The sequence below is a fragment of the Marmota marmota genome, unplaced genomic scaffold, assembly GCF_001458135.2.
Source record: "Marmota marmota marmota unplaced genomic scaffold, marMar, whole genome shotgun sequence".
Classification (NCBI taxonomy): Eukaryota; Metazoa; Chordata; class Mammalia; order Rodentia; family Sciuridae; genus Marmota; species Marmota marmota.
In genome coordinates, this window is record NW_026000001.1 from 3,378,650 (window position 1) to 3,400,183 (window position 21,534).

Genomic DNA, 21,534 nt, shown 5'->3' on the forward strand with positions numbered 1-21,534 from the left:
TGAGCTACATCTTCAGCCCCCACCCTCTTTTTTTTTTTTTTTGAGACAAGAAAAATGTTGCTAAATTGCCCAGGCTGGCCTTAAATTTGTAATCCTCCTGCCTCAGTGAGCCTCCTCAGTGGTTGCAGTTATAGGTGTATACCACCATGCCTGACAACGTATAGCATTTTGAAGTGATAGACATAATGTTTATGTGTATGTGAGTGAGTGATTATGCATATAAGCATATTCTAGTATTTTACTGAGGCCTGTTTTGTTTCAGGAACGAGGTGCTGAATATTCAATAGGTAATAAGGGTGACATAGCCCACATATTTTAGTAGTTGTGTAAAGAGGTGGAAGAAAGAAAGAGCCTGTCCAGTTTGGTTTGAGCAGGAAAAGTACAGGGCTCATGCAGCTGTGGGAACCCTTGCCACCATCTGTGGGGGGCGGTGCAGAATTTGGGCAGGTGGCTACCCACTCTCCCCTACTTGCATAGCTCTAGCTCCCCACTACTGGACTTGTTTGGGTAGCCTCTAGACTCCTTAAATTCAACATGACCAGACCTGTGTTTCCCTCAGATCTGTCCCTGCTCCTGTGCTATTTCTTGCCTGGTCAGGAAGGCCAGAATTTGGGGGGCAGCTGTACCAACTCCATCCTACCCGTCTCCAGGTCCTATAGTATGGACTTTGCCATCTCTCTGATCACTTCAAGAGACCCCTGGTGTCCTGGGGTCTTCATCCAATGACCTTGGGTAGCTTCTAAATGGAGGTATCTAAAATGCAAATGTGCCCTTTCTCCACTTAAAGTGCTTGTCTCCATTTCCCTGAGGCTGTACCCCAGTCTCTTGGAGTGGTGTACTGCATCTCTCTGGCTTTGTCCTGGGCTGGCCTCTGCCAGCTCTCCCGATGACCAGGGTGGTGCCTTCGCCATAGGTACCTCATGTCTTACAGCTGGCTTCTGTGCCAACACTGCTCTCTTAGGCTAGGCTTCCTCGTCCTATTTTCTGCTTTCTAGCTCTTCCTGTTAGCTACTGCTAAGTAATTTGGCACAGCCCTTGTGAAGAACCAGTTTTGCCCTGTCTAAAGGTCCTCAGAAGTGCTCCTGATCTGGCTGGGGTGTGACTCAGTGGTGGAGCCCTTGCCCAGCATGCACAGGGCCCAGGGTTCCATCCTCAGTACTAAAAAACCAAACAAGCTCAGATTTTAACACAGAAGCTTGACTTCTGCTAAGGAAAGAGTTCTTACCTGGAGTTCTTTGAGCTGTTTCTGCCTCAAATGTGAAATGTCCCTGATCCCTTTCAGGATCCTGTTCCAGGGTCAGCGTCTTCAGGTTCCTGTTGGCAGGCTGGAAAGAGTAATTTACGGAAAGAGCGATCCTGATTATTTCTCACTTGAGTTCATTTAGTTAGCATCGCTTTGTCCTTTATTTTGTATATATCTTTCTTTTATTATCCTGACCGTCTTGATTTCTAATTACATTAACATCATTTTCTTTATCCTATGGTGTCTGTAAAGTGGTTTCAACATTTTAATACCTTGTTTTTATAATCAACCTTTTGAATGAAGCTTTTGATTTCTTAGCAATTCTTTTGGGCCTTAGAATAAATGCGTCTTAAGAATACACAGTTAGAGGGGTTGTGGTTGTGGCTCAGAGGTCGAGTGCTTGCCTACTGTGTGTGCAGTGTGGGTTCTATCCTTAGCACCACATATAAATAAATAATAAATAAATAAAGGTATTGTGTCCAACTACAACCAAAAAAAAAAAAAAAAAGACATTTAAAAAACACAGTTAGAATAATGGGGTTTAAAGCAGTTTGATGTAACAAAACCATATAGATAAAATAATTATCAATTTGGTATATATTTGTTCCTGTTTATTTTTGAGTCTCATCGTGTTGCCTGCGCTTAAGCAGTCCTCTGCCTCAGCCTCCCAAGTAGCCAGGGCTACAGGTGTGCCACCAAGCCCAGCTTGTTTCTGTTTATATTTATTTTTATTTTTTGGGGGGGGGTACTGAGGATTGAACTCAGGGACACTCAACCACTGAGCCACATCGCCAGTCCTAATTTGTATTTTATTTAGAGACTGGGTCTCACTGAGTTGCTTAGCGCCTCACTTTTACTGAGGCTGGCTTTGAACTCCTGATTCTTCTGTCTCAGCCTCCCAAGCCACTGGGATTACAGGCATGTGCCATCATGCCTGGCTGAGTTTTTTCTTTTTCAAATATACATCACACCAGGCAGAACTGAGTAAATACGTGTGTTGAGAAGTCTTTCCAGCCCTGTCCCAGCACCCACTGGAACTGTGGGTCCCAGTTTCAATGGAGTAGTCCTGTTTGTGTGTGTTGTCCAGGAGCAGCTGGTGATAATACCCCTTCCCTCTCAGCTAATGCTAATTCAGAAATGCGGACAGAATGTTTCCACTGTGTAGATTTTTCTCTGTAGCTAACAGTGAGGACTCACTGGGTTCTTCGGGCTTGTGGAAGGCGGCTGTCTTGGCAGGGGAGATCCATCCCAGAGTTCAGATTCTTGCTTTTCACAGAGTCTCATTCTTATTCAGAGGAGGAAATTTCATTTTGCTCCAAAAATAAATTTGGGAGCTTGAGGCATATCCTGCATTTCCAAGTTTTTCTGCTTTGCTAGTGGGCTAATTATCCCTCCTGCCTGCAGAGTTCTGAGTCTTTGCCAGGACTAATGAAAAAACTGATTTAGTGTAGTGGCATTTTGACACTGGTGACTCTTATAAAAAAGTTGAAGCTCCGCTTGGGATGAGTCAGTATTTCTGAGCAGTTGATTTCTTAAAACCTGAGGTGCTCATAGGGAGCCAGTGCCCTTTCTCTGTCCACCTCAGAAATGGCTTTTGCCCAGTTGGAGCCTAGAATCCCATGGAGATGTGGCAAGACTTCATTATTTAGAGTAGTCAGAGCATGGATTTGAAAAATCTGTGTGGTATTTCTTATCATGCACATTAAACTAGCTGGGTGTGGTGGCGCACACCTGTTAACTTAGTGAGACCCTGAATCAAAATAAAATTTATAACAGGCTGTGGACAGCTCAGTGCTAAAGCGTCCCTGGGTTCAGTCCCCAGGACTGGAAAATAAAAGGGACTTGGTTTGTGACTAAATGTGAAGTCTAGCTGGTGCCCAGAGGTTAAAGAGGCCTGTGTAGAATTTTTCTCTGCTGTGTTACGCTGGCTCCATGGGCTCCTGCTGCAGGGAGGCTGGAGGCTGGCTTTCCATTCTTCATGCTGTTTGAAGGCATTTGGCCCCCACCGCGTCTTAAGATGCAGTCCGCCACCCTTGCCTCCCAAGATCCCCATCCCCTGGTCGCTGTGGAGAGCCCTGGTGATAGGCTGGGTGGAGTTTGCACTGGGAGCCAGCGGGATTCACGGGCCAGCTTTCCCGTGTCACGTCTGTCATTTCACCTCATCTCTGAGCTCTTGGTCTTCTCGTTACTGATTGAAGGATGATAACTATTGGTTTTTATGTAGTAAATGTTCATTGAATGTTTGCCATGAGTTAGGCACTGTCCAGGGCGTGGTGAGTGGGTGATTGGGAGAGATTATGAGGTGAAGGTTAACACTGATACCTTCAGGTCTCTATGGAAGTGGTCTCATTGACGCCTCATGGAGGACTCCTTAAAACAGGGCGACATCAGTACCGTTCACCAAGACAGAGGTCTGGGCACTTACTCAGCGTCTGGCAGGTACTGAGTAGTGGAGTCTTCTTGGAACCCGGCAGAGTCACTACCGAGTTCTTCAACTGCAGGGTAACACTGGGCAGTACCCCTCAGGTGCTGGTTCCAGAGCAGAGGCTCCTTGTTTCCCAGCCTGCTGCCTCTCCATACAGTGGTAGGAGTTTCCTCTGCTCCTGGGACAGGGGCCTCTGGCTAAGCAGGCACCTTCCCACGAGGCCGGGCATTGTTGGGTCCCCAGTCCTGAGCATAGTGCCTGGCGCATAGCGCCTGGCGAGGCACTGTGGAATGATGGACTGTTGCAGTGTCCGAGGTTGGTTTCTTTAATACCCAGAACCTTTAGCAAGCACCTGTTCTTCGATGTCTTGTCTAGTTCTGTTTCTAGCTCTTCTGCTTGATTTAATCCAAATTTCTGCTTTTTTCTTTCTTGCTTGCTTTTCCCAAAAACCTTTTCCCAGTGCAGAATAAGGGGACTTGGTGTGTTGTGCACTGGCCATACACCAAGTGTGGATTACTGTGCTTTGTTTCTGGTCGGTCAGCTCTTGGCTCATCTTAAAATTAAAATTTGTAACCTGCAACCCTGACAGTATGTTTAAGATAACAACATTACATAAATCAAAGAAGAAACAGATAAAAGTAGAGGTGACACTTGGGAATGGGACAGATCAGCCAACCCTAGTTTGCCTGTGGCGATGGTCAGAGCCTCTCCCTCGTTCCGTGCTGCTGTCCTGCACAGACTGCAGAGCCATGTGTAGAGGCCTGTGGCCTGGTGCTGGAAGGTAGACGAGGCTCTGGCTTGTCACAGTTAACCTCTTGGGGCCTGGGGTACTTCGCAGAGTAAGGGAGTGGATAGGCCCTGCCGCTTAAAATTGTTTGGAATTAGCCATCTCTGAGGGGTCTTAAAGCAGCCAGCACAGCTGGCCCAGAGCCTCTTGGACTGCTGCTGTACCCCGGCCCATGAAGGGGTGCTAGGAGGACATTTAAAAGCCCCAGGACCTAAGTGATCTTGGACAGTGCTTCTGATTTTGTGCTTGTGGGGATGATCTGGAGTCCTGAACACTCTTTTCTGCAAGTTACAGAAAGGCCAGCATTGAATTCCAGAATTCTCCTGCAGAAGATCTGAGCTGGTGGCTGGAAAAGGTTGGTGAAGGTGGCATGGGGGGGACACTGGGAATGAAATCCAGCCTGGGGGTGCTGAGGTCTGTCCTCTATGGCATGTTCTTGCTGGAGTGGTGTGTCCTTGTCATTTGGTTACTGACAGTGGGATTTGGTGCCCTTGAATGAGGGTGTAGTTCCTACATACCTAGTGTAGGAGGAATGGAAGTTTATGAGAAGGACTGAGAGTCAGAAGGGCAGTTGGAAGACTTTTTTTCATGGTGTTGGTTTCTGTGGTGTCTGGGGAATGGCTGGTTAGTGCAGAGTAGCTGTGAAGGTGTGCCTCGGGGCAAAGGCCCTGAGTCTGGGTTGCCCCCTCCACTCACCTCTCACCAGGAGACCTGCCTCAGGAGTTGTGGGGAAGACTTGTGGGGAAGACGGGTGAGATTGCCTCCAGGAGGCCCTCTGCAAGGGACCTATGTGTCCCCACTTGAGCTAGGGAATGGAGGGTGGGGGTGGGGAAGAATGCTTCTCCTGTGATTCCAAAGCTAATCATGACCAATGGAAGGAAGAAGGAGAAAAATGGGGGGAAGTGCGAACACCATGGAATTGCCTGAAGTGCAGCTGCTCCAGGAGCTGGGTCCACAGTCTCAGGTGGTGTCTGAGGAGTGCATTCATACTGTCTGCTCAGAGTGGACGAAGGTCTTGGCTGTAAAAGTGTAAGTCGTGAGGAAAGCACTTCACACTGCCTGTGGGATCTGTGGGAAGCAAGTTCCAAAGGATTTCAGTGGCTCCCAGTGTCTCTGGGAAGCTGGGAGAGCCAGGCTTGGGGGCCACATGGCCCCATCATGCCGAGCAGGTTTGGGGAAGCTGCTTGATCTGGAAACTGCTGTGGGCTGGGGCCACTTTCACCCCTCAGTCAGTGCTGAGGGTGATGGGCAGATGCCGGCAAGGCTGGGAGGACAAGTGCCGGGTGCCGTGGCTGCCCTCCAGTCCACTTGCTGTGCTTCAGGGCTAGACCACTGGCTGTGGGCGGGGCTCAGGTGGTGGGAGTAGAGGACCTAGCACAGCTGTAGTTTTCCACAGGCCCGTGGCCCTGCATGAAGCAGGTTGGCCTTGCTGCCCGTGGGGGGTAGCACTGCTGCTTCCTGCCGTGACGGCCTCGTCACTTTCCCCCCTGCCAGTTCTCCCCTAGAAACCCTATTAGCTGTTTGGATTTCCTTTCTTCTTTCTTTTTAAAAAATATTTATTTTTAGTTGTTGTTGGGCACAATACCTTTATTTTATTTATTTTTATGTGGTGCTGAGGATTGAGCCCAGCGCCTCACATGTGCTAGGCAAGAGCTCTACCCTTGAGCCACAACTCCTGCCCTGGATTTCCTTTCGTCCATCAACTTTCTGTTGATCTTTGGCCCATCTCGAGGAGAAGAGTAGGAGAAATGTCAAAACAAGAAATGTGTGTGAGTCTTATGGGTGCCTCACAGTCAGTAAGAGGTAGAAAGGCCCTTAAAATAAAGGTTTAAAATTGGAAGTATGTATATTCCAGGGTTATTTTCTTGTGCAAAACTTAGAAATGCTTGTTCTAGATGTTGTTTAGTGATGAATTAAGAGGTGACTGGAGGCCGGGCACGGTGGTGCACACCTGTAATCCTAGCGGCTCAGGAGGCCGAGGCAGGAGGATCACAAGTTCAAAGCCAGCCTTAGCGATTTACCGAGGCCCTAAGCAACTCAGTGAGACTCTGTCTGTAATAAAATACAAATTAGGGATGGAGATGTGGTTCAGTGGTTGAGTGCCCCTGACTTCAATCCTTGGCACACCCCCCTCAAAAAAAGAGAGGTGATTGGAAAGTGCGCTCTTCTGCTGGACTTTGGTGTGTTTGTGTGTCGCAGGTGCCTGCTGCTTCTCTTCGTGCCCCACAGCATTTCTGCTGTTTGTGGAGATTGCAGAGCGCCAGATGCTGCGGGGAGTGGGCTTTCCCACAGTGTACCTGCTGCACACCATGGGGGCCTGAGCACTGCTGCTGCTACTCGACGGCAGCACAGGCACTGTGAGGGCCACTGTGAGGGTCACTTGGTGTCTCCTGGCAGAAGGCATGTGTCTTGTGCTTGACACACAACCTGTGGTGCTTCCGTTAGAAGTCCATCTCTAAGAGCCTGTTGGGTGTGTCGCAGTGCCACTGCAGGAAGAGATGTGGACACGTGCAGTACTAAGTCAGAGTCACTCTGAAAACTGTCGGCAGTGTGTCGGCAGGTGTCTAATACTGTTGTTGTTCGTTCTTCTCTCAACAGTTAGCTTTGCTATTGCCAGTCTGTTTAAATAAACACCGTCCCACTCTACACTCCAGAGTGGGACGGTGGCGGTCGGTTGGTGCCCTCCTTCGCGGCTCCCTGGTGTACTCTGCTGCTGGATGTACTTGGAGGCTTTCTCCACATTAAGAAAACTCTGGGGAGAGACCCGAGGGAGAAGCAGCACTTGCTCTTTGGAGTTGTGTGGACTGGGGCTGGGATGTACCTGTGGTGGAGTGTTTGCCTAGCACGCAAGGTCCTGGGTTCTGTTCCGACACTACAAAAGAGCAAACAGAGCCCACATGTTCAGGCCGTCATCTTCATGTGAATAGAGCAGCGTGACTAAGAAGGCCCGTGAAGTCGGCGCCACGCTTGCCTCGCTCCTGTGGTCCTTACCCTGCAGTTCCTTCCCTCTTGTCGATGGTGTAGCTGCCTGTCTGTCTTCAGCCCCTTTTGAGACTGGCCCCACATTCTGTAGTGTCTTCCAGATCCCGCCACGCAGATGTCCCGCTGTGCCACCCTCCTTTATGGTGCTCACCTTCCCCCTGGGCCAGCCCCTTCCTCCCCGCCTCCCTCCAGCCCCGGTGTGCATTCTCAGTACCACCTGCACCCCGCACCCGGGTGTCCTTTGTGTCCTGGCCTCCTTCCACCATCTGCACACCTCAGACTGCCCCAGCTTGACCTCTACGGTTGCCTGGAGAGCTGTGCTTCCGAGCTGCTGGAGGCAGGAAGGCTGGAACCCCATTCTACAAAGAGAAAATCCCCAATGAAGGACCTTCAGTGAGTTTTGTACGTAGACTGATTCGTTCGGAGAGACTTGCTTGTTAAAGTAGAGGGGAAAGAGGTGTGTGGTGAAGGCTCTCGGGTCACACTGCATTGCAGAGCCATGGAAGTTGAAGGAGACTAGTGCAGTAGCATTAGCTGCCACCGGTGGTGCGATACTGCCTGACTCCTATACCCACACACTGTGGGGACCCTTGAGCTGGGCTGGATTCTTTGCCAGGGCACAGAGTTTGAACAGCCATGGAAAAGCTCTTTTCCCTAGGGAGCATAGAGTCCAAGTAAACTCAGAAGGGTGCATAGGCAGTTACGGCTCCTGTGGACAGAGTTCATGTCTGCCTGGGGAGGACCTGGCGGGGTCTTCCTGGCTGGAAGGGCCAGAGTCTTCCCGAGGACGGGGAGGTGAGAGCTGAGTCTGTGAGGTGAGACCTGCATGCAGGAGGTCATGGTGTGGGCAGTAGTGGGCAAAGGACCTCAGCTGGAGGAGCAGGTGAGGGCTAGCTCCCTGGAAGGGACTGCTGCCTGGGAAGAAGTGGGAGGAAGAGGGTGTTAGACCAAGGGCTGTGAGCTCACAGGAGTGCAGTCACCAGGGGCTGGAGGGACCTCTGAGAACCTTCTGTGGGAGGATGGCTGGGGAGGGCAGCATGGGGCAGGGAAGCGGGCGTGTCCAGACTCTTCCTTGGTTGACAATAAGCCTTTTCTTTTTATCATTTCCACCAATCGGTTGTGTTGTTTTCGGGTAGGCAGGCAGCATCACTCTTGTTATGAAAACTGCATGAGACTGAAAAGCCTTTTCGCGGGTGGCTATATTTATTCCATTCAGGCTCAGCTGTGTGCTCTGAACACTGCAGTGCCTGTGTTTCTTTGACGTGTCAGCAGAGCATTAGGAAGTTGCTGTCACTTGAGCACAGGTGCTTGGGAACCACTCGCTCCAGGCCTTTCCATTTTCTAAGCTGTGGAGCCCACGAGGACGTCCCTGACATGCCTTTCAGTTACAGCTTCATGCCTAGACCTTTGATTCATTCCGGAATAACTGCTTGTCAAGTTAGACAGCTTCCTTGACTCCATGCTTCCAGAACCACTAGAGATTACAAGAAAAGTGACCACCCAGTCCCCCTCGCCTCGTGTGCTAAGGCTTGAATTTTCAGTCCTGGTCTTCCCGACTTGTTGAGGACTGTCCAGCAGCCTCCACCAGTTATTGAGACCTGGGGGTAGGGGTGGGGGGGCTGCACTGTGGCTCTAGAGCCTCGTGGGATATGATGGGGGAGACCCTGTTGTGTGTTGGGTGCTGTCTTCAGTGGCCCCTGCTGGGGACATGTGGTCATATGATTCTGTCAGCAGGCACTCATGAAGGTGCCAAGTCATGTCTTCAGAACCTCTTCTGGGCACAGGCACTTGATGAACAGCCTTGAGAAGGGTCAGACTATCCTACAGCTGGGCATTTCTGACCTAATATTTTGCAGGTTGCTTACTCGTTTGCAGAAGAGATGATTGTGGCTTCCTTTGCAGATTTGAAAAGTGCAAACTGAGCTGGGTATAGTGGTGCACACCTATAATCCCAGCTACTCTGGGGGCTGGGTAATACAATCTCAAATTCGAGAAGTTAGCAACTTAGGGCGACCCCATCTCAAAATAAAAAGGGGCTGGGGATGTAGCTCAGTGGTCGAGCACATCTGGGTACCAAAATGGGGAAAGAAAAAAAGAAAAGAAAACTGAAGCTGGAACTGAATTAGAGAAACCCTGTGTGAACCCGAAGACTTTTTTGTGGAGCTTTACTAACCTGTAAACTGTAAGGCAGTTCCTGAGTGTGCCAGTGTGATGTTGTGATATAAGCTGGCAAGTGGTGCACACCTGTGATCCTAGTGACTTGGGAGGCTGAGGCAGGAGGATTGCAAGTTCAAGGCCAGCTTGGACAACTTAGTGAGACCTTGCCTCAAAAAAAAAAAAAAAAGAAAAAAGAAAAAAAAATTTAAAAGGACTGCGGATAGGGATGTTGCTCAGTGCTAGAGCAACCCATGAGTTCTATTCCTAGTACTGCCCTACTGTCCCCCCTCCATATATATATATATATATATATATACATATTTTTTTTTTTAGGGACTCTGCCCTGGCCTACAGCTCCCCAAATCCTCCTAAAACTCTCCAGAGTGGCCAGAGTGTCTTTTCTATGAGTTACTGGTGGCTGAGGGTCCCTAGATAGGTTGAGGAAGGGATGGTCACCAAAAATTCCAGGGCAGAATTAGAAGGTTGGGAGTTTCAGTCCTAGCTCCCAGACTCCAGGGAAGGAAAGGGGGTCATAGGCTGAGTTGGTCACTAGTGTCCGGTGACACCCACATAATGAAACCTCCATTAAACTCTCAAAGACAGTCTTGGAGGAGCTTCCGGACCACTGGACACAAGAGAGGCCAGCTCAGTACGCCTTCCCAGGCACCCTGCCCTGCACTCTTCTGACTTCATGTGTCCTTCGTGTTGTCCTTGATGATGAATGGGCAAATGTGAGCCTTTCCCGAGCTCTGAGAGCCACTTAGCAAATGGATCAGATCCATGAATGAGGCGTGGGAACCTGATTCATAGCTGTTTAGTTAGAGGCACAGGCCACAACCTGGAGCAACAGTTGGCACCTGCCTGAGGGTGGGGCAGTATTGTGGGACTGAGTCCTCACCTTGGGGGGCCCAGCACCACCTCCAGGTTGGGTTAGAGGAGGCTGCTGGAGAGATGCGCTGTGTGGGAATGGTGTGGGGAGCGGGGCGGCCAGCATGGCCTCATTCCACCAGAGCAGGGTGCCTACCTGAGGGCCTGCCCTGCCCTCAGGGTGGCTCAGCCCCCAGATATGAGGAGCTGCAGGTGCTGGCACCTCCTGAGTTCCCATGCCTTGCTGCATGCTGCGAGTGTCCCCTGCTGCCAGCATCACAAGACACAGCCACCAGGTAGGACATGGCAGCAGTGTTGAGGCCTGGTGTCCTGCAGGCAGAGCAGATGGTTCCCTTTCAAGGTGAGGATGTGGTGATGGTACCAGCGATGGTGTCACAGGATGCCCAGATGGCTCACCAAAAGGTGCTGTTGACACAGCAAAGAGGAGAAAACAGTGTAAGGATTTCTCCGAGGTGTTTTAAATGCATGGAGTAGGCGCTTGCTTGGCACGCCAGGGCCCCTGGGCTCCGTCCCCAGCACCCCTGCCCCCACACAGGGTGACACACATAGTGAGTTAGTACGCTACTGGGACAGAGAGCTCTGTCTGCCGACCAGCCTGCCTGTTTTTCTTGCTCAGCATTCAAGGCAGAGTCTGAGTCAGTGTGACCGTGCAAGCTGTGTCCCGCATTTATTTATTTATTTTACACAAATGGAGCACGGCTTTTCATCTCTGGTTGTACACGATGCAGAGTCACCATTCATGCAGGCACACACGTACGAAGGGTAATAATGTTTGCCTCATTCCACCCTCTTTCCCACCCCCACTCCTACCCCATCCCCTCCCCTTCAAGCTGCATTTCTAAATGTACATATTAAAGTGGCCAAAAGTGTTTTTTTTTTTTTTTTTTTTTTCTTTTTTGCTGTGGGGGAATGCACTCAGGGGTACTCGATCACTGAGCCACATCCCCAGCCCTATTTTGTATTTTTTTAATTGAGAGACAGGGTTGCTTAGAGCACTGAGTTGCTTAGTGCCTCACCATTGCTGAGAGGGTGGCTTTGAACTCTCGATCTTCCTATTTTAGCCTCCCGACCCACTGGGATTATAGGCGTGTGCCACCACACCCGGCTCCAAAAAGCTTTTTTGGTAGTTGTTTTCATAAGAAAGTAAGAGAATTACTTCTTATTCAAAATTGTTTTGTATGTGGGCTTAGGTAGTATATATGTGATGTTTAAATAAAAGTAGTTGTAATATTAAGCTAACCATTCATAGGTTTATGGTTATTTTTACTGTTGTATGCTAAGACAATAAATCTCCCTTTTTGCCACAGGAAGATTTAAAAAGGCAAAAATTTTAAATGGAGGGAAATTGTGTGGACATTTGAATGAAATAACAAATAAATTTTATGTTTAAAAAGTAATAAGGCAATCCTGGTGTGGTCACACATGCCTGTAATCCCAATGGCTCAGGAGGCTGGGGCAGGAGGATCGTGGGTTTGAAGCCAGCCTAGCAAGTTAGTGGGGGCCTAAGCAACCTAGTGAGACCTTGTCTCAAAATAAAAAAATTAAAAAGCCTGGGGATGTGGCTCAGTGGTTAAGTGCCCCTGATTTCAAGCCTGTGTACCATAAAAAAAAAAAAAAAAAAGTAATAAGGCACAGTACTGCGGGGCTTGTCAAAATGGCCTTGAGGCTGACCTGGTGGAAAACCATTTTAATCATCCATGGGGAAATGCTGACCTTTCAAAATAAAAATTTAAAAACTTTTGTACCATAAATTAAAAATGTTTGGGGAAATGATGAAAACAGTAACTAACTATATTCATTTAGTGCAGTGTAATTTATATCATTAGGCACATCGACAATTCAAAGTACCCAACCCTTTGAGCCAACAGTTCTCTTTCTCTAGGTATACCCCTTAGAGAATCCAGGCCTCATTTTATAGTACTTTAAAATGTGTTCTTTGTTATCATGAAATGACGTTCATTTAAGAAGCCTACTCAAACACATGATTTTAGAAAACCAATACGGTGCCCTAATTGCAACATAAAATAAACAAAAGGAGACTGGCCCAGAGTGACATGCATATCACATCAGTGTTCGGCACAGCCATACTCGAAGGCACCAGGCAGATGTTTCTACCTCCTGGGAGTGAGTGCTTAGGACTAAGAGGTGGGGGTCAGAGCCATCAGAGAGAACCATGGGAACAAAGCGAGGTGGCCGCCCTGTGGACAGCAGTGGGTTTAAGTGCCAGCAGGCCGGGATGTGGTCAACGAGAAGTCTGACCATGTGTGCTGTGGACCGTCCCTGGAGGAAATGCATCCTCATTTCCAGTGAAGTCAGTACAGCTAATTCCCTTGGCTGTGACAGGGTCAGGGGAGTGACAGCCTCACAGAAAGCATGCTCTGCCCTGAACTCCTGCCACCCAGTGTCCAGGCTCACAGTCAGTGTAACACACACAGAGATTTTGGAGACCTCTGTGTGACAGCAGGGAATGGAAGACGGATCCAAAAAGGAGGGTGGACTACAGAGCTTAGTGGCACCCCAGGACGGTCAGGTCACAAGGAAAGCAGTGTTCTCAGGGCGCCGGGCCCTGGGGGTAATTCAGCATGTATTCAAGTTATGAATGCCCTTTCACCCAGAGTCTGTGGCTTCTCCTGCAGACACACCTCGCATGTGCATAGTGACACACGCACAGGGCTGTCCATAACTGTGTCCTGTGTGAGCGTGGAAGCTTGGCAGCAGGAGTGTCAGCGCCAGTCACAGCAAGTGAAAAGTTAAATGGTGGCCTTAGCCCGGGGTGGTGTGCTCCTCTGTGATTCAGTGACTTCTCGGCACAGGCATAGACCAATGGAACGAAATGTTAAAACACGAAAGTGTCTCACACCTTTGTGAACATGAGCAATGCCAACAGCACAAACTAGCTTTACTGGGAAGCTGGGAAGCTGATCTAAACATAAACTGGGTGTTACTGCACTTCATATTGTGTCTCATCTCATTGCCGAGTGTGTTTTTTTAATATCTATTTTTTAGTTGTAGTTGGACACAATATCTTAATTTTATTTACATGGTGCTGAGGATTGAGCCCAGGGCCTTGCACGTGCTAGGCGAGTGCTCTACCACTGAGCCACAACCCAGCCCCATTGCCTAGTGTTTTAAATTCATTTAGAACCTTTTTCAGCTAATATTCTTTTTAAAACATGTTTTTCAGTGTGTAAAATGTGCTTAGAAGATGGCAGGAGGCTGTAATCCCAATGGCTCAGGAGGCTGAGGCAGGAGGATCGTGGGTTTGAAGCCAGCCTAGCAAGTTAGTGGAGGTCTAAGCAACCTAGTGAGACCTTGTCTCAAAATAAAAAAATTAAAAAGCCTGGGGATGTGGCTCAGTGGTTAAGTGCCCCTGATTTCAAGCCCTGGATTCCCTAAGTGGGGGGGGTATACCTAGAGAAAGAATTCCTTGATGACCCAAGGAATTCTGCCCTTGATTTTATTTCATTGGTTTGATCTTCCTCTCCTCTAGACTGTTTTAAAAAAATTAGTTATAGATTATTTTTCATGTGGCTGTTTCATGAAATATACATTTATGCTAATATTTCAGGTTATTTTGAAACATACGTGCACAGTCATTTTTAAGTACTGAAATGCTGGTAACCAAAAATGGTTGAGTTTGCTCTTTAGCAGAAAAATGAAAGTAAGCGAAGCAAAACTTAACTCCCATGAAGAAATTGCCTAAAAGAACAGCCTTGAGAAGACCAGGAACCAGGGGGCAACTGCACCGGGCTGCACTTTCTGAGCACCCAAAGCTGGGTACAGAAGGCGTCACCTCCTGTCCTGTCCTTTTCTGGAAGGTCAGGGCAGTTGGGGTGGAAGCAGAGGCAGCGAGCATGGCCTTGGTGGTGAGCCTTCTGAGGTGGACAGAGGTGTTGGTAGCACCTTAGGGTGTTCTAGAGACCCCTGAGCCTTACACTTTGAAATAGTTAAGACGGTGATGCTTTGTCTTTATGAACATTTTAAATAATAGAAACAGTATAAGTTTGAGGAATGTGAATGATGCAGACTTCAAGTACTGGCATTGAATATTCACATCCGAGTTGCACTTCCTGTGAAGTAACACAGCTCCCCTAAGAGTGAAACACGGAGATGTCCAGCAGGCTGCAATGCGGGGCCACAAGCTGGTGGCTCTAAGCTGTGCATGGCTGCCCCTGGCAGTGCCACTTTAGCGGGCACATCAGGCATCTGATGGAAGCTTTTGGGCAGGCCCAGAGCAGGGCTGCGGGAGTGGGAACCCTGCCCTCTTTGGTTGTTGGGCCAGAAGCCCCTCAGCTCACCCTTGAAAACACGCAGGGCTCTTAAAAACTTTTTCCTGCTCCAAATGAAAATTCAGTTTTTGACAGTAAATTCAAGCTGCTTTTGGCTTCGGTGGACTCCTCAGCATGTAGACGAGACTGAACCAGTTCTAGAAGGTAGCCCAGGCCTGGGGCCTGGTGTGGGTGGCCATCCTCCCACAGGTGCAGGAGAGTCTGGTGCACAGGCGTTCAGAGGCACTGGGTTCCTACACCCTTGGGAGCAGGAGCACCCAGGAAGACAGGCCATTCTGGGAAGACTTGCTTAGCCAAGATGGGTCAGGGTGAGGGTCGGTTGGAAGTCCAGAGAGTGGCCTCTAGACTACGAGGGATGGGTGCGTGGGTTGTGTGTTGGAATGCGTTTGTATAAAGAAAATGCTGCTGTGAAGAGTGGAATTAACACTTGAAGGTTAAAGTGACTTCATCCTAGCAGTGTGGCAGAAATCACCAGCATGTCCCAGCCAGTGAGCCACCGGGCTCTGGGAGAGCTGGTGGGACTCCTGTTGTCGTGGCCTTCCAGCACACCACCTTTCAGTTCCACATCTGTGACTTCTCCCTTTGACACTCGGCAGAGTGAGGTACTGAGGTCATAGAAGTCATTTGTTTCCAAACATGCAAGGATGGTGACTTACCTGGGGAGCTTTGAGAAAGTACGCATTTCCAGAAAGGTTGGTTGAGGAGGGTGAGGCTGGGGCTTGCAGCTGCACCCACTTGGTGCAGCCCATCGCTGGGCGTGGCCATGCCCTGCCACCTGTGAACCTGTGTGCCCAGATTGAGGCTTCGCTTGCCTCCTAGACAGTGTTCTTCCTTGGGAGCACACGTTCCTTGCTGCCATTGCTGTCTCGGCACACATTGGCTGGGTACTTTCCTGCAGTAATAATTTAAGCACAATGGCACTTTCCTGTAGACCTGGGCTTCTGCTGTCAGGAGCTCCCATCTAGCGGGGAAGGCGGCTCCCTGCAGCCAGTGAAGGCTAGACTGCTGCTAGGGGCGGGGGCTGCGTGAGCGCCTAGCAGGGAGGCTGCAGACTGGGGAGCTGGAGATTTGTGGGTGCACGTCAGTGGGAGTGACCGTGTATGCAAGGGCAGCAGAGGAACACAAACTGGGTGTCCTTGACAGATGTGCTGAGTGTGAGGCCCAGTGATGAGAGAGGCAGGGCCAGCATCCAGGGGTGCCTGCTTGAGTGCTGCTCTGACGTGCACTGGGGGCTCTGTGTGTTCCCTCTGTCCCTCTTGGGGGTGCATTTGGTGAGCTGGTCTGTGCAGGTGCTCCACAGGTGTGTGCTCTTCTCGTTGGTGTCAGGGGCCTCGGGCTTGACCGTGAGGGCAGTGGGAAGTTCCTGAAGGATTCTGAGCAGGAAGTCACAGAGTATGGTTTGTTTCAAATGGTGTAGAGGACAGATCGTCGGGAAGCAGGATGGAGGCCGGGTGAGTAGGCAGCTCTGTGGTGGGCTGAGGAGCTATGGGGGCTGGCGGAGGAGGGGCAGGGCCATGGGAAGCACGTGGTCCCCACTCGTGCGGTAGGATCAGCAGTCCCCAGCTGTGGTTGCTGGGAGAAGGAGGAGGCAGTGTGCCCCTTGGGTGCCTGACCCATGCAGTGGGGTCGGACAATCCGTGGTGAGGCCTTAGGAGTTGGCGCCAGGGTCGGAGTGAGCAATGAGCTCAGGTAGGGAGAGTGTTTGGGGCCCCTATAAGAACTGTAGCTGGGCATGGTGTCCATGCCTGTAATCCCAGCAGCTTGGGAGGCTGAGGAAGGAGGATCATGAGTTCAAAACTAGTCTCAGCAACGGCGAGACACTAAGTAACTCAGTGAGACCCTGTCTCTAAAAAATACAAAATAGTGCTGGGGATGTGGCTCAGTGGTCCAGTGCCCCTGAGAGTTCAATCCCCGGTTAAAAAAAAACACGAGACCTGAGCTGTGGGGTGAGTAACACCCTGGAGAAGTCAAAGGCTCCTGTGTTCCATCAGGGCAGGAGCAGGAAACCACAGCTGCTGTTCCCTCTCAGGCCAGTTAGGGGAGGCCAGAAACTGCCCTTTGGGTGTAGTAGAAGGGAGTGAGGTGGTTGTCAGTCATAGGTCCTGTAGCCAAGGCTGCAGTCAGACTACAGAAGTGGGCAAGGAAGCAAGGGAAAGACCTGAGGCCCCAGGGCTGAGAGTTGGGGGTATTTGTGAGCAAGTTATATGTCCATGTGGACAGTTCCTGAAGTTTTAGAAAGGAGGATGTGTAGTTACTGTTTTCACGTGTTTAGAAATTAAGTAATAAAGGGTTATAAATGATCTCCCAGCCCCTTCCCCAGCTGCAGTGTAGCAGTGTTAGCAGCTTGGTCTGCATGTCTGTGTTTCGTGTATGAATGTCGCAAAAATACACACAAGTGTGCATTTGCTTTTAACCAAAAGGGGCTGTGTGCAACACTGGGGTGTGCAGGGCTTTTACTCCATGTGTGTGAAAGTGTTGGTTGTGTGGAGTGAGTGTCCCTTCACTCAGTAGAATGATAGCATGCCTGAGTTTTCTTTTTTTTGTGGCTGAATTATATTTCAGGCAGTGATGTTTTCTTCCTGTTTGAGCGATTGAGTGATTAAAAGCAGTTGAAACTGAAATGGAATTACTACTGATGAGGAGTAGGTTAGAAATGTCCCATGTTGTGATCGTGGGAGAGAACGGGAGGAGCCAGGGTCATGCCAGAGGAAGGGGGTGATGAGTCGCTGCTACCTCTTCCCATAGGAGCACCTGGAAGCCACTGGAAGTACAGGAGGGAAGGTTTTCACCTTTGGAGATAAATGTCACATGTCATCCGTGGGACTTAACTAAAAAATTGGCCTGATTGTAGATTTGATCAATCATGTGGGGTTAATATAATCTGTACCCATTATCCAGATCTGAACCTTCCGGTCAGAAATACCCATAACAGATAAATACCAACATTTTTAAGCATTATATGAAACCAGGTTCTCGAACCGGTCTTTGTGGTTAATGTTATTTTCTCTTGACCCCAGATGAATTCAAATGGAAATGCAAACTTGGACTACTCAGATGTAGATTTTTAAATGAAGAGTCCTAGTGATTATCATGTCTGTTCAATTTAAGAAAATACTTGAAATTTTAATTCCAGAAAATATCAGTAAATACAGCATCACCTTAGACTAGTGGTCTGCTTGGCATACAGCATTGTTTTAGTTGACATTTTAAATTTAGATTCCTGTACAGTAATAAAGTGGGTTGTTGGTTGCACATAGTTGAGGTTCATACCCATTTTTCCTGCAGTAATAATTTAAGCACAATGTGCAGAGGAACATTTTTGGAATCCTAGACTTTGGAATTTCCTGTTCAGTGTTTATCTCAACTCCTAAGTTAAAATTGCTTTGATGCATTTTTAGCTACTGAATTCTTTTGAGCAAAGAGAAAGGTTTTCCTTTGAGTGAAATGATTGTCAGTGCTGTAATGTTTTTCCTACCATAGCCAGAGCGGAATACCCTGGAGTAGTCTCCACTGTTGAATCCAGTAGGTGAATGACGACAGTTTGCTGGGGGCGTGCGTGGTGCTGGTGGGGTCTCAGGAAAGTCTTCAGGAAACTTGAGGAAAGGGGCTCTCATCTGGGGATGAGAGACCCTGAGGAGCGGAGGGGGTGCCGTGGGGAAAAGGGGAGCCCATGCCTGTAGCCAGCATACCACCCACACCCAAGTGCTGACCCAGCTTCCAGGTCCTCCTGCTGTGCCTGGACTGGGTGTTTTGTGTGAAGACAATGGTGTTTGTTCACAGTAGACTTTAGAACAGAGCTGACGCTCAGCCCTTCTGTGACCTGTGCTCCTGGGAGCCTGCTACCTTGTGGCCGTGCCTCCCGTTTTTCTTGCCCACCCAAGTCCCAGTGCCTGTCGTGCCATCACAGCCCCGGTGCCCTCTGTGCTGCCTCCTGCCCCAGTGCCCAGGCCGGCAGTCCTGTCTTTCCCCAGGCCTCCTGCCCTCCCCAGGCAGTCTCAAGCCTCCTCTTCCTCTGCCCCCCCACCAGGCCCAGGCCCAGGCCCGCGCCTGCGGCCCCTCTGTTCTTTCGGGCAGCCCCTGTAAGCTCCCCACACGTCAGACCTGCGCTTGTTCCCTGCCTTCTTCCCTTGCTCTCTGTAGAGGCTGTGCTCCCAGAAAAGCTTGTCGTCTCCTCCAGGCCACTAGATGCCACTGCCTGCACCTTCTCAGAGCCACCACTCTGTCCTTTCCCCTCGCCCCTGAATTCTCATCCACATGCAGACATCTGCCTCATCTTCCCAAGGGTCTTTTTTGACCCCACATCTCCGACACCCCTCTTTTGTCCTCTACTACCAAGGTTCATGGGGGGACCTTCTGCCTGCATCTGTCCTCGCTCCTCCCTGTTCTCTCTTGCACTCAGTCCGGCCCGCGTTTTGCCTCCCTGAGCTGAACTGCTGTTGTCGTTGAGTCGTGGGCACTGTTGTCCTCCACTTCAGCACCTTGCTGTCGGTGAGAGTTCAGATGGCTTGACATGCCAGTGCTGTGTGTGATGGTGATCATCTCCTGGGACAATCCCAGTGAGGTTATAATGGCTTTTTATGTTAGCCTGTCCAGGCCTTGGCCCTGAATGTTGTCCACATCCAGTGCCTGGGTGGTTGGCGTGGAATGACGTTCATGCCGGCCTCCCTTAGCGTGGCACCTCACTACAGGAACCCGGTGTGGGGATCGAAGCTTCTGTGTGGCCATGCTACTCGTGCTGCTCCATGCGTCTGGCAGGTGTCAGGTGGTGTGCTTGTTTTGAGAACTCTCTCCTAGTGGCTGTCCTGTTGCGGAGCTCAGGTCAGACTCCCTCCTTCTGTGGGACCTGCAGCTGTAGGTCAGACCCCCTCCTTCCGTGGGACCTGCAGCTGTGCGCACGCCCTTCCTCACCTCCCGCCCAGCTGCAGGCTGCTCCTGCATGAGAGCTCTGGCCGAGGCCTTGGTAGTCTGGCCCACTCCAGCTCAAGGCCCTCAGTGTATAGAGCAGGCAACTCCTGGTGCCCCCAAGGCCCCCAGCCTCCTGCCTGTGTCCAGGGCCTCACCAGCAAGCCCTCCCACCTGTCCCCACACCCTGCCCATGGCCCAGCAGCAGGGCTCTTCCTGCTTTCCTGAGGGAGGTTCTCACTGGCCAGGTGGCTGGTCCGGACTCGGCTCAGGGACCTGGCACCTCTCCCTCTGCGTGCCCTCCCCACAGGTACTTGCCAGCCTGTTGCCTGTCCTGTAGAGTGCCCTCAGGAGTGGGCAGCCCAGTGGCTGGTGTAGGCTAGGTGTGACGCCTCCTTGAGTGAATTGTGGCTTCCTGCCAAGAAGGAGGTGGAACTCACGCTGTGACTGACAAACCTCGACTGTACACAGTAGTGACCAGGTAAGATTTAGAGAGGCAAACTGGCCATATGCCAGCCAGGCCCCAGGTAAGATGAAGACCCTCTAGTACAGAAGTAGCTAGAAACCTGCCTGGGCAGCAGGAGGTGGCTGATTCCACAAGGCCCCAATAGGCAGTGCTGGCAGGCACCTTGGATGCTCAGGCAGGATGGCAGGGTTGAAGGGCTCTGTGGGACTGGAGCTTAATGGAGGCTCTCTCGTGCGCGCGCGTGTGCGTATTGCTGGGGACTGAACCCAGGGCCTTGTGCATGCGAGGCAAGCACTCTTCCAACTGACCTGTATCCCCAGACCCTGGAGTCTTGCTTTTTGAAGTTGGGTTTAGATGAGGTTTCCTCAGGGAAGGTCACTTGGCACCGTAGACACCCTTGGGATTTCTAGGGAGAGTGGACAGCCACACTGTCCCATGGTTCTGTGACAGAAACACGTCACCATAGAACACTTAGTTTGGACTAAGGCCTGGGAAGTTGTGGAGGACAGCAACCTCAGAACACTATGCTGTGTCCCTGAGAGTCACTTTGAAATCCTCACCCCAGGCGATAGTGTTGGCAGGCGAGGCTTTTGGAGTGATGAAGCCTGAGGGTGGAGTCATCCTGAGGGGGTTAGTGCCTTGTGGAAGAGACCCCAGAGGGCTCCGGGCCCTTCCACCATGTGAGAAGTTGGCAGTCAGGCCTTCGCCAGACACTTGATCTGCCAGTGCTAGGACCTCAGACAGACTTCAGCCTCCAGAACTGTGAGAAGCGCATGTCTTGCTTCTTGGCCACCCACTCTCTGTAAGTTATTTTTTCATTTTTCATAGTAGTTGAAAGTGGCTAAGACAACTAGGCAGATGAGGGGTGCTAGCAGATGAGGCCTCATTTGGGCGATCCTGCAGCCACACTGCATGGAGCTCGAGGGCGGATCATGTGAGGTGCCCCACAGGGTTACCTCCTTCAGAGAGGTGCAGTTGCTCCATCTGAAGTGGGTGGAGAGTCTGGCAAAAACTGCCAAAGTCAGTCTGCACGTGATCGTTGAAGATACACGTTAATATACCTGAAGAGACAGGAAGGCGTCCAGCAGAAACAGAAAAGGAAGAAATGGCAGAAAACCAAGTTGAATTCTAGGAAATGAAAAGGACAGTAGCCGGGATGACAGACTCTGGTCTGGACACAGTCAAAGGCAGGATTCCTGAGTGAGCGGTAACTTCACAGAATTGACCCAGACTGCAGCACCAGGGGACATAGTGATAAAATAAACATTCAAGGTCTTGAATTCAGGCAGGCCCAGAGCCAGCTCTGCCTTGGACGTGACACTCATGTGAGTAATAATAATAATAGCCTTTTGGTTTAAGCTAGTCACAGGCCAGTTTTCTTTCACTTGCCTCCCA

At 50.2% G+C, this 21,534-nt stretch overlaps 1 protein-coding gene across 11 annotated transcripts in view; it reads left to right on the forward strand.

Annotated features, from left to right (window-relative positions):
* The window catches only part of Ppfia1 (PTPRF interacting protein alpha 1), a 115,297-nt gene that overhangs the window by 38,820 nt on the left and 54,943 nt on the right, over positions 1-21,534 (forward strand). The window contains exon 1 of one of the 11 annotated variants that reach the window (XM_048807829.1): positions 16,068-16,086. The exons of the other annotated variants lie outside the window; for them this stretch is intronic. The gene's annotated coding sequence lies outside the window, so the exon portion shown is untranslated. Of the gene's footprint in view, positions 1-16,067; positions 16,087-21,534 lie in introns of those variants that run through there. 11 annotated transcript variants of the gene reach the window in all.